The sequence below is a fragment of the Nomascus leucogenys genome, chromosome 22a, assembly GCF_006542625.1.
Source record: "Nomascus leucogenys isolate Asia chromosome 22a, Asia_NLE_v1, whole genome shotgun sequence".
NCBI classification, from domain to species: domain Eukaryota; kingdom Metazoa; phylum Chordata; class Mammalia; order Primates; family Hylobatidae; genus Nomascus; species Nomascus leucogenys.
This window is the reverse complement of record NC_044402.1, coordinates 50,199,828-50,213,529: the sequence shown is the minus strand read 5'-3', so window position 1 is coordinate 50,213,529 and position 13,702 is coordinate 50,199,828. Positions and strand designations below refer to the sequence as shown.

At 40.4% G+C, this 13,702-nt stretch overlaps 2 non-coding genes across 2 annotated transcripts; both read right to left on the bottom strand.

Annotated features, from left to right (window-relative positions):
- Positions 1-2,096: 2,096 nt before the first annotated feature.
- Positions 2,097-2,170, bottom strand: TRNAT-AGU. Its single transcript has one exon. It is a non-coding gene; the product is annotated as a tRNA-Thr (tRNA).
- A 9,965-nt stretch (positions 2,171-12,135) lies between these two features.
- TRNAA-AGC lies at positions 12,136-12,207 on the bottom strand. The gene has a single exon. It is a non-coding gene; the product is annotated as a tRNA-Ala (tRNA).
- Positions 12,208-13,702: the final 1,495 nt, after the last annotated feature.

Sequence of the window (13,702 nt, the reverse complement as noted above, 5' to 3'; positions counted from 1 at the left end):
CAAAAGAAAACAAAGCTCTATCAGTTCAAAAGAAAGAGGCTTGTTCACCCTAGGTTAATTATGTACAAGTAAAACAATATTCATATAAACATGTTTCAGCAATTGTCTACCCTTTCCAGGTTGGACTGGGAATGTCCTAGAAGCAGATGCATTGTCATTTAGTCTGCAATTCAGTAACCTTTCTCATGGTATAGCGATTAAACGAGATCCAGTTTAGTGATTTCAGAAACAGTGGGATTTATCTCAGTGGATTTTCTCCCGCCAATCATTATGTTTTGAAAATTAGAAATACTGACATTGATATATCAAGATATATCTCCAAGAGAGCCTAGCTATCACGAGAATGTTGCTCGGTGGTAGAATGCATACTTAAAACGTGTGCTGTCTTGGTTTCATTTCCTGAAACTGTTGCTGTTCTTTAGCTACTCACCAACAGCCACCCCTTCTTTTCTCATACACTTTACTCTCATACATGATCCAAAGTACTCCCTTTAGTGCTACTCCATTTGTACGCCATAAACTTCTGCACAGCCCAGGGCAAAAGACTATGACAAAGACTAGATGGAAGAGGATAAAACAAAGGATTAATAGCTCATTCAAAATCATCGCTAGGAGACAGAAACCTGACCCCATATTAACAGAAATTAACCTTGGGTTCCAATTCTCCGCATCTTTAAAGATTATCAAAGACAAAAAGAAAAGAAAAACAAAGAACGCCACCACATTTTATTTTTTATTTTTATTTTTAAATTTTCTTTGCTGTGTCTGTCTCAACCAACAGAACGTGGAAGAGCAGAAAGTTTTTTGTTTGTTTGTTTTTTAATTCCCGTTACTTATCTTCTGTCTCCCTCCTCCACCTATCCATTCCACACTGCCAGGGAACTGGATTCAGCCATCATATGCAGGAGTCAATAAGTTCCAAGTCTTTCTTAGTGGGTAAATACATTGTATAATAAAAGCACTTAAGAAACCTGAAAGCTAAAAAGTTGGAAATAATCGAAGTATTCAAAGAGAAATTGAATACAATTTTCAGTCTACTGTAAGCTGAGATAGCTCGGTTGGGAGGGCATCAGCCTGAAGATCTAAAGGAGACTGGTTCAATTCTGGGTTTTGGCAACTTTTCCTTTTCAGAGACTCTACCAGCGATCTACCTATGCAGTCTTAAAATTTCATATGAACTGAATCTCTTAATTGATATAGTAATTGATATTCGGGGGAGCAAAAGAGGATGGCACATAAGCAAAGGAATTTCGTGTCTGACTTCCTTTGCTTCTCCGTATATAATAAAGCAATCACGATGCCCCATGAATTTTGATGTGTGAAATAAAGAAGGACTGTAAAATTCATTTTGATACTTACAATTTTATTTTATTTTTTCTTAAGTAGAGTGACATTAGACAGAAAATGAAAAATACCATGACAGGCAGAAAAAAGAGCGACTGAAAGGGAAAAGCTTTGTATTTTAGCACTTTTGATGGCAGTTGACCCTGCTTTTTGAATACAGGACCCTGTATTTTCATTTTACACTGGGCCTGTAAATTATGTAGCTGGCTTTCATCAATATTAAATCGACATTCATAGTACATATAATTGTAGTATCTATAATCGGCATTCATAATTACAGATTATTAATTCATAGTTGACATTTTACAAATTTGGAGAATTGAAAACATTCTAACTCTTCACACGCCTATAGTTGAATTATAATCCCAAGAGCGCTGGCCAGTACTGTATTAAAATCCATGCCTACAGTATACGTTTCCTCTCTAAACTTCAATTCGTTGTTCTTAACTCTATATAAAATTGGAATACTTGAAACGACATTGCACAGAAAATCCCAATGGAAGATATGGCTTGTATTTTTTTAAAGCAAACAAAAATTGGGCAGTATATTATAATTATTGTCCTGCTCTTTGCTATTTTCATGTAGTCTTAGGTTGGGAGGATGTACAGTTTCAGTTCGTTTCCAAAGCCTTTGGATGTCACCTGTTATGTCCAAAATCAGGGGCAGAGGATCCCCGAAGGTAGACAGGAACGACAGAAAAATCTCAAGTTTTAAGAGAGTTGGCAGGAAGACACACTCATTTTGCCAACAAAGGCCCCGCTGGGAGTCGAACCCAGGATCTCCTGTTTACTAGACAGGCGCTTTAACCAACTAAGCCACAGAGCCCACGGAAACTACTTTTGGTTTCCTTCTATCAGAGTATACCTTGGTATCTGTGGTAGAATTCAGATTTTCCTTTTAATTAAAAAAAAGTTGTTCATTTCTTGGATTTTTATTTGGCCTTTGATTCCACTCACAGCCACTCAAGACAGTGAATAACAGCTTTGATGGAAGCACTGATTTGCCAGTCTTTTTCTCTTGCTCTTCATAACCTCACTGTAGTTGGCTTGGAGCCTTGTTGCCTCATGGGAACTCAAGCCGAGGGAAAAATTCAAGCAAGATCAAAGGAGAAGGGACTATGAGTAAATATTTTTATTTCAGGCTCATTTTAGGCTTTCTAAGGCATTTGACTTAATGTTTAGATTGTGCATCTGTGACAGAAGGGAAATGCCACAAGTTCTTTCACTTTAAAAGTCAGCCCCTGGAAATGAGCTCAAGTAGTTCCTACGATTTACCTATCAAATTTTCCCTTTTTCTAGGGAACATTACAGCTCTTGATCTACACTCATAAAGAGATGGAAGACAAGGAAGACAGGAGGGAGGAAAACAGAGCCTTCTGGAGCTTTAGCGACTATATAAGGACAATTGTCCTATATTAGGACAACAGCTACCAAATGAGTTAGTGGAATATATATGTGTGTCCCAGCTAGACTGATAGATTCATGCAGCTCAGTTGATAAGCATTCAAACTATTAATGTAAGGAATGAAGACTCGAGTCTCTGTCACCACTATTTTTTTTTTTTTTTTTGAGACGGAGTCTCACTCTATTGCCCAGGCTGGAGAACAGTTGCACAATCCTGGTTCATTGCAACCTCCGCCTCCCGGGTTCAAGAAACTCTCCTGCCTCAGCCTACCGAGTAGCTGGGATTACAGGCATGCACCATGACACCCGGCTAATTTTCGTGTTTTCGGTAGAGACGAGGGTTTCACTATGTTGCCCAGGCTGGTCTCAAACTTCTGACTCAGGTGATCCACCTGCTTCGGCCTCCCAAAGTACTGGGATTACAGGCATAAGCCACTGTGCACGGCCTAGAGTACAGTATTTTCTAAGAGGTTGAAAAACAATAATTCATTGCAACCTGAAGCTAAATCTGCTATGTTACAGCTAGTGATGGCAAAATTATGAGAAGGAAAGAAAGAGGTTTAGCTGAACAAGTTTAAAAAACTTGTGATAAATGTAAGCCTATTGTTATTTATTATATTATTCATTAAGAGATAATTTGTGGAAAATATTTGATGGTATCAGGTGTTACTGAGCAGTGGACTTAATTTGCTCTGGTGGACAGCCATCATCACTTTCACAAATTTTTGACGGAAATTAGAAGCTGAAGGTCCTGACAAGATGGATCACACAGCAGTTTAATAACTTAACGCTGACAAGTTGTGTGTGTGTGTGTGTGTGTGTGTGTGTGTGTGTTTAACTCAGGGCTGAGATGGAAATTTTTTTTGAAGGGGAAGAACTGCCCTCAATTACTATGATCAAACACTGACTGGCTTTGGAAGTTAGTTAGCTTTTGTTTCAGATTGGATAATGCTTTTTAATAAATTCAGCCCAAAATTACAAGGCAAAACAATGTTTATGTATAAAACCTGTACTGCAGTTAAGTCATTTTGATGACAGCTAACACTGCTAGAATCATAGTAATATCAAGCTGCCCTGTGCACTGCTTGTGCTGTCAAAAGTTAAAAGAAGCAATTCTCCAATCCCACAGAAATTTTCAGCGGATATATTCTCCTAACTCGAACTACAGTACCAACAGTGGGTTAAAAACTTAATGCAAGTGCAAAAGCAATTTTCATATTTCAAAATCTACTTAATTATGCAATTAAGGAGCTTCACACTAAGCCTCACTTTAAGTGACTAATTTGCAATGTAATGACATGCTAAAAGCAAACGTAAAGAGATGAACCTACTAGAATCCATAAATGTCTTCCATGCAATGAATATGCCCCAAATCATATACTCACAGATTAATATTAGCCATTTGGCATCTCCTATCTTTATGAAAAGATATTTTCAAAGATGAAATAAATAAAATTGCACTACAGGTCATTAACAGATGAGCATTAGCAAATGACTTTGATGATAGGAAATGCTTACTTTGAGCCCCCATCTGTAATAATAATAATTATTATTATTATTATTTAATTTTTCTCAATAATTACACTCAATTAGTATTGTGTTTTGAATTTCATCAATAAGTATGAGTGGACTTTTTTTCTCCCTTGTTATATAAGTACCTACATAATATGCTTGATTTGGCCATTTGACTTGTAAATCCTAAAATATTTACTACTTGGCCATTTACAGAAAAAGGTCTCTCTCAGGCATATTTTATAAGAGCACTAATCCCATTCATGAAGATTCCACCTTTATCACCTAATCACCTTCCAAAGGCCCTAAAGCCTAACCTAATAATATTGGTGATTAGGTTTCAATATATGAATTTTCAGTGATGGGGTCAGTCACAAACATTCAGATTACAGTAGGAGTATATTTAAAAACCTGGAAAACACAATTAATTTTGCACAAGCTTACTTTGACAAAGATTCCCTAGGTTGATCTCCAATAATTTCTATCTCCTAGTGTTCAAGTATTTGCATAATACTCTTCCCTTGAGTGTGAATGGGACTTGTGACTTACTTCTAACCAATAGAATATGGCAAAGGTAAAGGGATACCACTTCCATAATTACATAAATATGTATATAAAACATACAATATATTGTTTATATTATTTGTATACATACATTATTATAATCTATAATAATAGGTGTATATAAGCCATTTTATATATAGATATGTAAGCAATTTTAAATATATGTACACACACAAATATATATTCAAAATAGAGCACAAAAACCCTGCCTAAGTCATTGACGATAAGGACAGCACTTGGGGTGGAGAAGATTCAGAGATTGAATCTGCAGTGAAAAAGAAGAAAATGACAATGGGAGATGATAGGAACAGAAGAGAGAGAGTCTGGCTTATTTAACAGGCTTGAGTCTCAGGGGAATGACAACAGCATTCACTCCAAAAGGACCTGTAAGCAGCAACTGACGTCTCTATTAGAGAGGGGAGAAGTCTTTAATATAATTCATTTATGCTGCAGATTTCAGGAACATGCTCCTATAATTTGTGCTTGGCTGAATTACCAGACATTAGGGTGGATGGTCTTTCTGGAAAAGTGGAGGGAGTGTTTCCTGTGGAAAATGTAACTTTGATGCTACATAAAGCTGGTGGCACGGAATGGCTTGGTGTGGCACTTTTTGCATGGAAAAGACAATTCCCACTTACTTTGGATGGAGCACGTGTTCTAGAGCTCATGTAATTTAGTTCACAGAACAACTGGTGATTTTTTGTGACTCAAAGTTGTCCAAATTTGTGGGGTAGGAGAGATGCAGATTTCTTTCCTTTTTTTTTTTTTTAGACGGAGTTTCACTCTTGTTGCCCAGGCTGGAGTACAATGGAACGATCTCAGCTCACCGCAACCTCCGCCTCCCAGGCAATTCTTCAGCCTCAGCCTCCCGAATAGCTAGGATTACAGGCATGCACTACCACACCTGGGTATTTTTAGTAGAGACGGGATTTCTCCATGTTGGTCAGGCTGGTCTCAAACTCCCGACCTCAGGTGATCTGCCTGTTTCAGCCTCCCAAAGTGCTGGGATTACAGGCAGGAGCCACCGCGCCTGACCTGAGATGCAGGTTTCCTAAACTCCTTTATTGAAACATTACAGTGGCCTCTGACTTTATGTGACCACTTGGCTTCTTCTAAAAACTGGCGAATTATTTGCAACAAGCACTAAATTAACACAAACCAGACTAGTCATCTTTTCTGAGACCAGTGTCCTTTTCTCATGTTTCATGGAAATATCCTTAGACAAGTTTAAATTTTAACTGGGCTTATTTGAGCAAAGAACAACAAAATGAAACATAGCAAAACAAAACAAAAACGATTGAAGAATCAGGCAACCCTACAAACCAGAGCAGGTTCAGAGAATGCCAACCAATAACATGGCCTAACAGCATTTACGGGAAACAGAAGTTCAGTGGAGACAACCTCATTGGTTACAGCTTACTTTGTTAACTGGTTACAGAGCCTCCAGCAGGTAATTAAAGCTCAGCTACTGTATTTCAACTCCATATTAGTTTGATCTGTGAGGCTTAGTGGAGGAGCCCAGTCCAAATCAATGGCCTCCTAGACATTTTATTCAACAGATACAATAGCCTTTATCTTTCCTTCAAACCTCTTGCCTTATGCACTCAGGTCTCCCTCTATAATATTTTCTCCTGGTTTAAGTGAAACACAAAAACTATTTTCTGTCATAAACTGGATTGTGTGATCAAATTTATGTTGATTCATCAAAGTTATTATTAGGACTGCAAATTTAGACTACTGGGAGGGAAAATGTAGAAATATCCCACAAACATAAGGTAATTGTCCTAACTCAGTGCAGAGGGTGTGTCTGTGCCCCCTGTTCATGTGATGGTGTGTCTGTGCCCCCGTTCATGTGGTGATGTGTCTGTGCCCTCCTCTGTTGTCTCCATAAATGCTTAGGACTTCCACTCCATTTCTTTTTTTGCAGCCTTTTCAAAAGGTGGTGCTCCCTCAACAATACCCAGAGTCTGACCTCAGCACAGGTAGAAGACAAAGGAGTTTTTCTGCACTCTCGCTTCTTTCACTTCAGGATTCAAACCGGGCAGAACAGGGTAGCAAGTCTTTGCGGTGAATAAGCATCTCCTGCCTCCTCAGTTCAAAACTGGCATTGTTGAACACCTACTTTTCTATCTCTTAGGAGAGGGTAAAGAAACAAGAAAACGGCTTGTTTCTTTGTTGGGGATGATCTCTTCTATACTTGTCATCAGGGCCAGCTTCACGGGTCTGTGACCAGTGCAGTTCACAGGATTTTGGGCTCCACATATTGTGTAACAAAGTCTTGCTTTTCATTACTGGGTTCTTCATCCCACAGGATGCTGCTTTTTCCGAAGTACTCGAGCAGGCTGACTTTTTAAAAATGCTCCAGCCTTGCCGGGCGGGGCGGCTCACGCCTGTAATCCCAGCACTTTGGGAGGCCGAGGTGGGCGGACCACGAGGTCAGGAGATCAAGACCATCCTGGCTAACACAGTGAAACCCTGTCTCTACTAAAAATACAAAGATTTGGCGGGGTGTGGTGGCACGCGCCTGTGGTCCCAGCTACTCGGGAGGCTGAGGCAGGAGAATCGCTTGAACTCGGGAGGCGGAGGTTGCCGGGAGCCGAGATCGCGCCATTGCACTCCAGCCTGGGTAACAAGAGCGAAACTCCGTAAAAAAAAAAAAAAAAAAAAATACTGCAGCATCCTAATATTAATATTAAACTTTCCGCCAAATCCAAGAACGAACCCTGTTGAACTAATTCCTGATGCTAGTCTGAGGTGCACGAAAGATGAGGTGGAAGTGTGGCTAAGTGTCTAAGGAGATCCTTTTCTAAGTTAAGGTGATTTTCCTGCCCTCAGAACTTTAATTTTTCCCACTACATTTTTATGAAGTATAAGACTGTAGCCAACATAGCAGTGATTGCTCAGAGTGGGTAGAGAGAGTATGTGAGTAACAAAAATGTCAACAAGTAACTTTGGTAGAGTCAGGGAAGCATTGGGAAGATGTTGGTAAAAGAATACAAAAATTACAGTAAGAAGAAGTTCAAGAAATCTATTGTACAACATGATGACTATAGGTAAAAACAATACAATGTATTGAAACATGATGAGATTTTAAAGAGTTGTCACTACAAAAATGATAACTATGTGAGGTAATGCATATGATAATTAGCTCGATTTAGCTACTCCACAATGCATGTGTGTGTGTGTGTGTGTGTAACATTTTATTTTTTATTTGCATTTTAAATTGACAAGTAATATTACGTTTTTATCATTTGAGATATATATCTCAAAATAGTATGTTGTACATAATAAAAATGTAATTTTACTTGTCAATTTAAAATTTAAAATACGAATAGAGTATGTTATATAGCACTTTTTTTAGGACAGGATATTAGCATAGATTATCTTCTTGTAAATCAAGATGGTTTTGAAAACCTAAACTCATGGTGAGGAAACCCGCCATCTTCATTGGTGGTGGTGCACAATGTAGTATCAACTAGCTGGAGATACCAGGGATTGAACCCAGGGCCTCGGGCATGCTAAGCACATGCTCTATCACTGAGCTACACCCCCATTGCAGTGACTTTTTTTGTTATAAACATTGTAATTTAATCTTTCTCTTTGCTTGTGAGTTTTGAGATCTGAGTGGCTTTCCTTCTGTTTTCTTTGAAGCCACCAATATCAGTGGCTACTTTGTCAAAAACAAAAATTAAACTGTATGCATGCTTTCCAATGTGCAGTTTGTCTATCTCATTTATTGATCTAAAAGAAGTTTTAGCAACTTAATCCTCGACCAAAAAATTAACTGAATTACTAAAGAGGTGAGTGAGTGAAGAGGTGGCCAAGGTGAGAGTACCCCTAACTTTTTCTCTGAGGGTGGAAAGAATGTTGTGGTATCTGTTGTGGAACTTGGGGCTTCCAAACTTAAGTTTAAACTGAGAGCCTAGTGGCCAAAACAGGTCAATCAGACACTTGGATTAAATATCTAAAACTCCATGTATTTTGGCTAGAGTGGGACCCCAATAAGTTTATCGTGAGTTCATTTACACAAAAGTCTAGGGCCATTTTGTGTGACTTTCAATGTTGCCTAAAAGATTGGTGGGCAATAAGATGTAAGAAACCAGCTGGGCGCAGTGGCTCACGCTTGTAATCCCAGCACTTTGGGAGGCAGAGGCGAGCAGATCACCTGAGGTTGGGAGTTCAAGACCAGCCTGACCAAAATGGGGAAACCCCATCTCTACTAAAAACACAAAATTAGCCGGGGTGGTGGCACATGCCTGTTATCCCAGCTACTTGGGAGGCTGAGGCAGGAGAATCACTTGAACCCCAGGAGACGGAGGTTGCAGTGAGTGAAAGTCATGCCATTGCACTCCAGCCTGGGCAACAAAAGTGAAACGCCATCTCAAAAAAAAAAAAAAAAAAAAGATGTAAGAAACCACAAACTCTTGAAATAGGGCAAATGTAGTACGCTCTCTCTCTCTCTCTCCCCTTTCTTTCTTGCTTTCTTCTCTGGCTTCCTTATTTGAATTAACAGGGAGACTTGGGGACAGCTCCTTCTTCTGTAGCATACATCAAGCACTGATCATCCACTTCTAAGGCTTCCAGAGTATGGCAGACAAAAGCTGAGGAAACAAAAATGTGTCTCATGTTTTTAGCATAGATGAGCTTTCATTTAATTGACATTACCTGAACATCTTGTTTTCTTCATTATAGGGGCTATATATTGCTTTCCTCCCTAAACTAGAGAAATTGGAAATCGGCATTTCCATTTTTTTGTTTTGTTTTGTTTTATAGGCTTTTATTGGTTTTAAAGTTTTCACAAATCCAAGATTTAGTGCTCTTAAACTGAATCATAATGTTTTTTCCAGGTGAGTGATAGTTGAGGTACATTTACTACCAGGTGTAGGGAAGTTTGAGTTTTGAAGGCACTGAAATTAACTGGGCTTCTCAAGGGCAAGTTGGAATCGTACTTATAGAATCCAAGGTCGAGTTCTGACTGTGGTCAATATGACCCTGAATGCTTGAGGTAGCTGAAGATAACATGTGGATAATGTAATAACAACGGGTTGCATTAAATGAGCACATCATTCCTTTGATAAACCAACTTTTTCAGAGGTGAAATAATTGGCCACATAGCTCACAGCCAACATGTAGCAGGACGAGTTTCAAAGCCAGACAGATTTCCTCCAAAGCACTTGCTCCAGATATTTTCTTTAGAGACAAAAATCCTGAATTCAAAAGACAGTTTGAATTCATTTTCAACTTTTGGATTCATTTTCAGTCCAGAAACTATCTCTTCATGTTATTTATTGTTAAACACACTGTTTCTGGCTAATTCTGTTTCCTACCATGAGTAAAAGGTAGCAACATGGTTATTACTCACAATACCACGGCTCTTTGGAACTCCTTTGTGTTGAAACAATATGGATCTTCCTGCCTCTACAGTTCCCAAATGCCTTTTGTTGGATGCTGACTGCATCCTCACTCATGAAGCTGCATCAGCTTTCTTTCCACCTGTAAATGCTGGCTTCCAACTTCTCTTTAGAAGGTTATTACTATGACTTGTTAATAATGACCACAAATGGAAGTCATATCCAGAGTATGTAGGAAAATGTGTACAGGTTAACTTTTTTTTTTTCTTTTTTTGAGAGAGTCTCTGTCACCCAGGCTGGAGTGCAGTGGTGCAGTCTCAGTTCACTGCAGCCTCTGCCTCCCGGGTTCACGTGATTCTCCTGACTCAGCCTCTCAAGTAGCTGGGACTACAGGTGTGCACCCCATGCCTGCCTAATTTTTTTGTATTTTTAGTAGAGACAGGGTTTCTCCATGTTGGCCAGGCTGGTCTTGAACTCCTGACCTCATGTGATCCACCTGCCTTGGCCTCCCAAAGTGCAAGGATTACAGGCATGAGTCACCGCGCCTGGCCAGGTTAACTTTTTCAGTCGAGTTAAATTTACAATTTGGAATTTAATAGCATCAATGTAGAATAACACATTTAGCAATATGTTCTTCTGAACTCTTTAGAGTGTAATCATTGGATTCGTAAAATGTGATTTCTTCATTGGCAGATGTAGCCTCTCCAATAATTTTTATATTTTTCATTCCAAACCTATTCCTGAATCTGTGTAACCATCCCCTACTTGCAATATATGGGTTGGTGTCAATCATTTCAGAGGATCCCTTGATGAAGTCTTCATATGGGCTCAGTGTTTTCTGGTATAACGTGTTGCCATCAAGTAGATTAAGTGTTCTGTTTAAGTGTTTCACCCGCACATTTACTGTCTTTTTAATGTTAACTATGCACTTATCACACACTGTAGCAGTAACTTCTGCAAAACTAGCACAAATTTCTTTTCTCTTCTTTACAATTTCATGGATAGAAGATTTATTCTTTTTTTTTTTTTTTTTTTTTGAGACAGAGTCTCGATCTGTCGCCCAGGCTGGAGTGCAGTGGCGCAATCTCGGCTCACTGCAATCTCCGCCTCCCAGGTTCATGCCATTCTCCTGCCTCAGCCTCTCCGAGTAGCTGGGACTACAGGCGCCCGCCACCACGCCCGGCTAATTTTTTTGTATTTTTAGTAGAGACGGGGTTTCACTGTGGTCTCGATCTCCTGACCTCGCGATCCGCCCGCCTCGGCCTCCCAAAGTGCTGGGATTACAAGCGTGAGCCACCGCGCCTGGCCAGAAGATTTATTCTTACCATAGCTCTTAGCAACCTGTGATATGAATTTGTTTCTGTTTCCTTATTAAATAGAGAACTTTCTCTTTTTTACTTAAAGGTAGCACTTTAGGGCTTCTCTTTGGCATACCCAAACTGCCAGCATCACTACTCTTGCACTTTGGGGCCTTTATTGAGTAAAATAAGGGTTATTTGAACACAAGCAATGTGAGGACAGTAGCTCAGATAACTCAGATGGCTACTGACTGACTAACCAGTGGGTGGCTTACTACACAGCGTGGATATGCTGGACAAATAGAGGATTTACTTCCCAGGCAGGATGAAGCAGATGAGGCGAGATTTCATCACGCTGCTCACAACAGGGAAATTGAAAACTTATGAATTGCTTATTTCTGGAATTTTTCATGTAATAATCTCAGATCGCAGTTGACTGTGGGCAAGAAACAAAGGATGAAAGGGGATTACTGCTATTCATTTTAATTCCAAGGGCCTTGGTTTTTCCTAATCCCACACTTCAATGCAGCATTATTTAGACATACCACCCAAAACGTGGACCTTAGGCTACTTTTGAGTTGGTTGCCACTTACAAAGCAAATCGTGCTGTCTTATGCCCAAGGGCCCCTGCTCTGGGCGGCTAGGCAAATAAGCATAATACATGGAGGTGCTGGGGATTGAACCCAGGGCCTCGTGCATGCTAAGCACACGCTCTACCACTGAGCTACACCCCCTGAAAGCTGCTTTTTCTACTATATTTTATAACTGGCTGTCACTATTATCTGCTAGAGTTCTACGATTTAAACCGAGGACAAAGTCTACTCTATTCAACTCTACTGTTTCTGAAACCCTCAAGTTCCATTCTGGATGGAAAGATCCCTTTAGTGCTACTAGGGTCTTTCATAATGGCGGACTCTCCAAGGACTGTTCCTAGGGAACTTCCCAAATGGCAGCTTTTGCCCACCACCAAGGAGAATCCCAGGTAGAAATATTATCTTAAACAATCAACTTCCTACTTTTCTGTCTACAGTGCTCCCAGAAAAGCATAAACGGTGCTGCCAGGGAATACTAAGACCAGTAATAGGAGAGCTACTCAGGGAACGTAGGTCCAAGAGTGGAGATAAGACTGGAGGGGAATTAATTCACAGTATCAGCGTGAAATGAAGAGCAAAGCATGTGTCAGTCACAACTATCCCAAGCCGCTGGGACGAGCGTCTACGGAAGCGTGGAAGCGGCGTTCTGTCCAAGACGCTGCTCACTGGCTGAGATCCCTAGAGAGCGAAGACCAGAAAGAAAACAGCTCCAGGCGACTTTTACCTCTTTCAGGCAAAATCCTTTCACAGCGAGGCGAACACAAAGAAAGCAAGAGGAACGAATTTGCTCTTTTTAAGACCTCCTTGAGCCTGGACAGGTCCTCAGACCCTGTGTTCCTGGAGCACAGAAGGTAAGGGTTTCCTGCCTTTATTCAACATGCGTGCCACAGTCAACACAGACTAGCGTTTTGGAGACAATGGGGGTTGGGGGCAAGAATGTACGTAATTTAAGAACTCCCCCAGGTGACTGAAAATCAGCACGGTTCAGTTACAAGTGGAATGTCTGAGAACGGAAGAGAACTGAAGAGGAGGACGAGAAGAAGGAAGGAGATAGAGAGTGGAGGGTGTTATGGGCGAGAGTGGGGAAAGGGGAAGAGATGAAGCAGCGAAAGACGAAGAAGAACAAGAGGACGAGAAGACAAGAAGCGGGTTCAGGCAGGGGATTTGAAACACCATCAGCATTTAAATAGGGAGGGAGACTGGACGTATCCAAGTTCCCCTATCTGTCGCGTTTTCACCAGGCCCACGGCAAGACAGAAGGTTCCACTCTTCTAAACAAAGTAGGCTGAAAACGTAGGTCCTGCACGAAGATTTGGTTTGGTTTGTTCTAGATTGTCGAGGGTTGGGAGCAATTCGTTGCTCTTTCTCTCTGGATAAACAGTTTGAGCGCTTCACAGGCGTTCGTGTGGCTGAATTTTTGTGCAATAGGTACTGGGAATGGCACTTTTTAAATTTTTTTTATTTTTTTTTTTTGAGAAGGAGTCTCGCTCTATCGCCCAGGCTGGAGTGCAGTGGCGCGATCTCAGCTCACTGTAAGCTCCGCCTCCGGGGTTCACGCCATTCTCCTGCCTCAGCCTCCCGAGTAGCTGGGATTATAGGTCCGACTAATTTTTCTTTTTCTTTTTTTTTTTTTTTT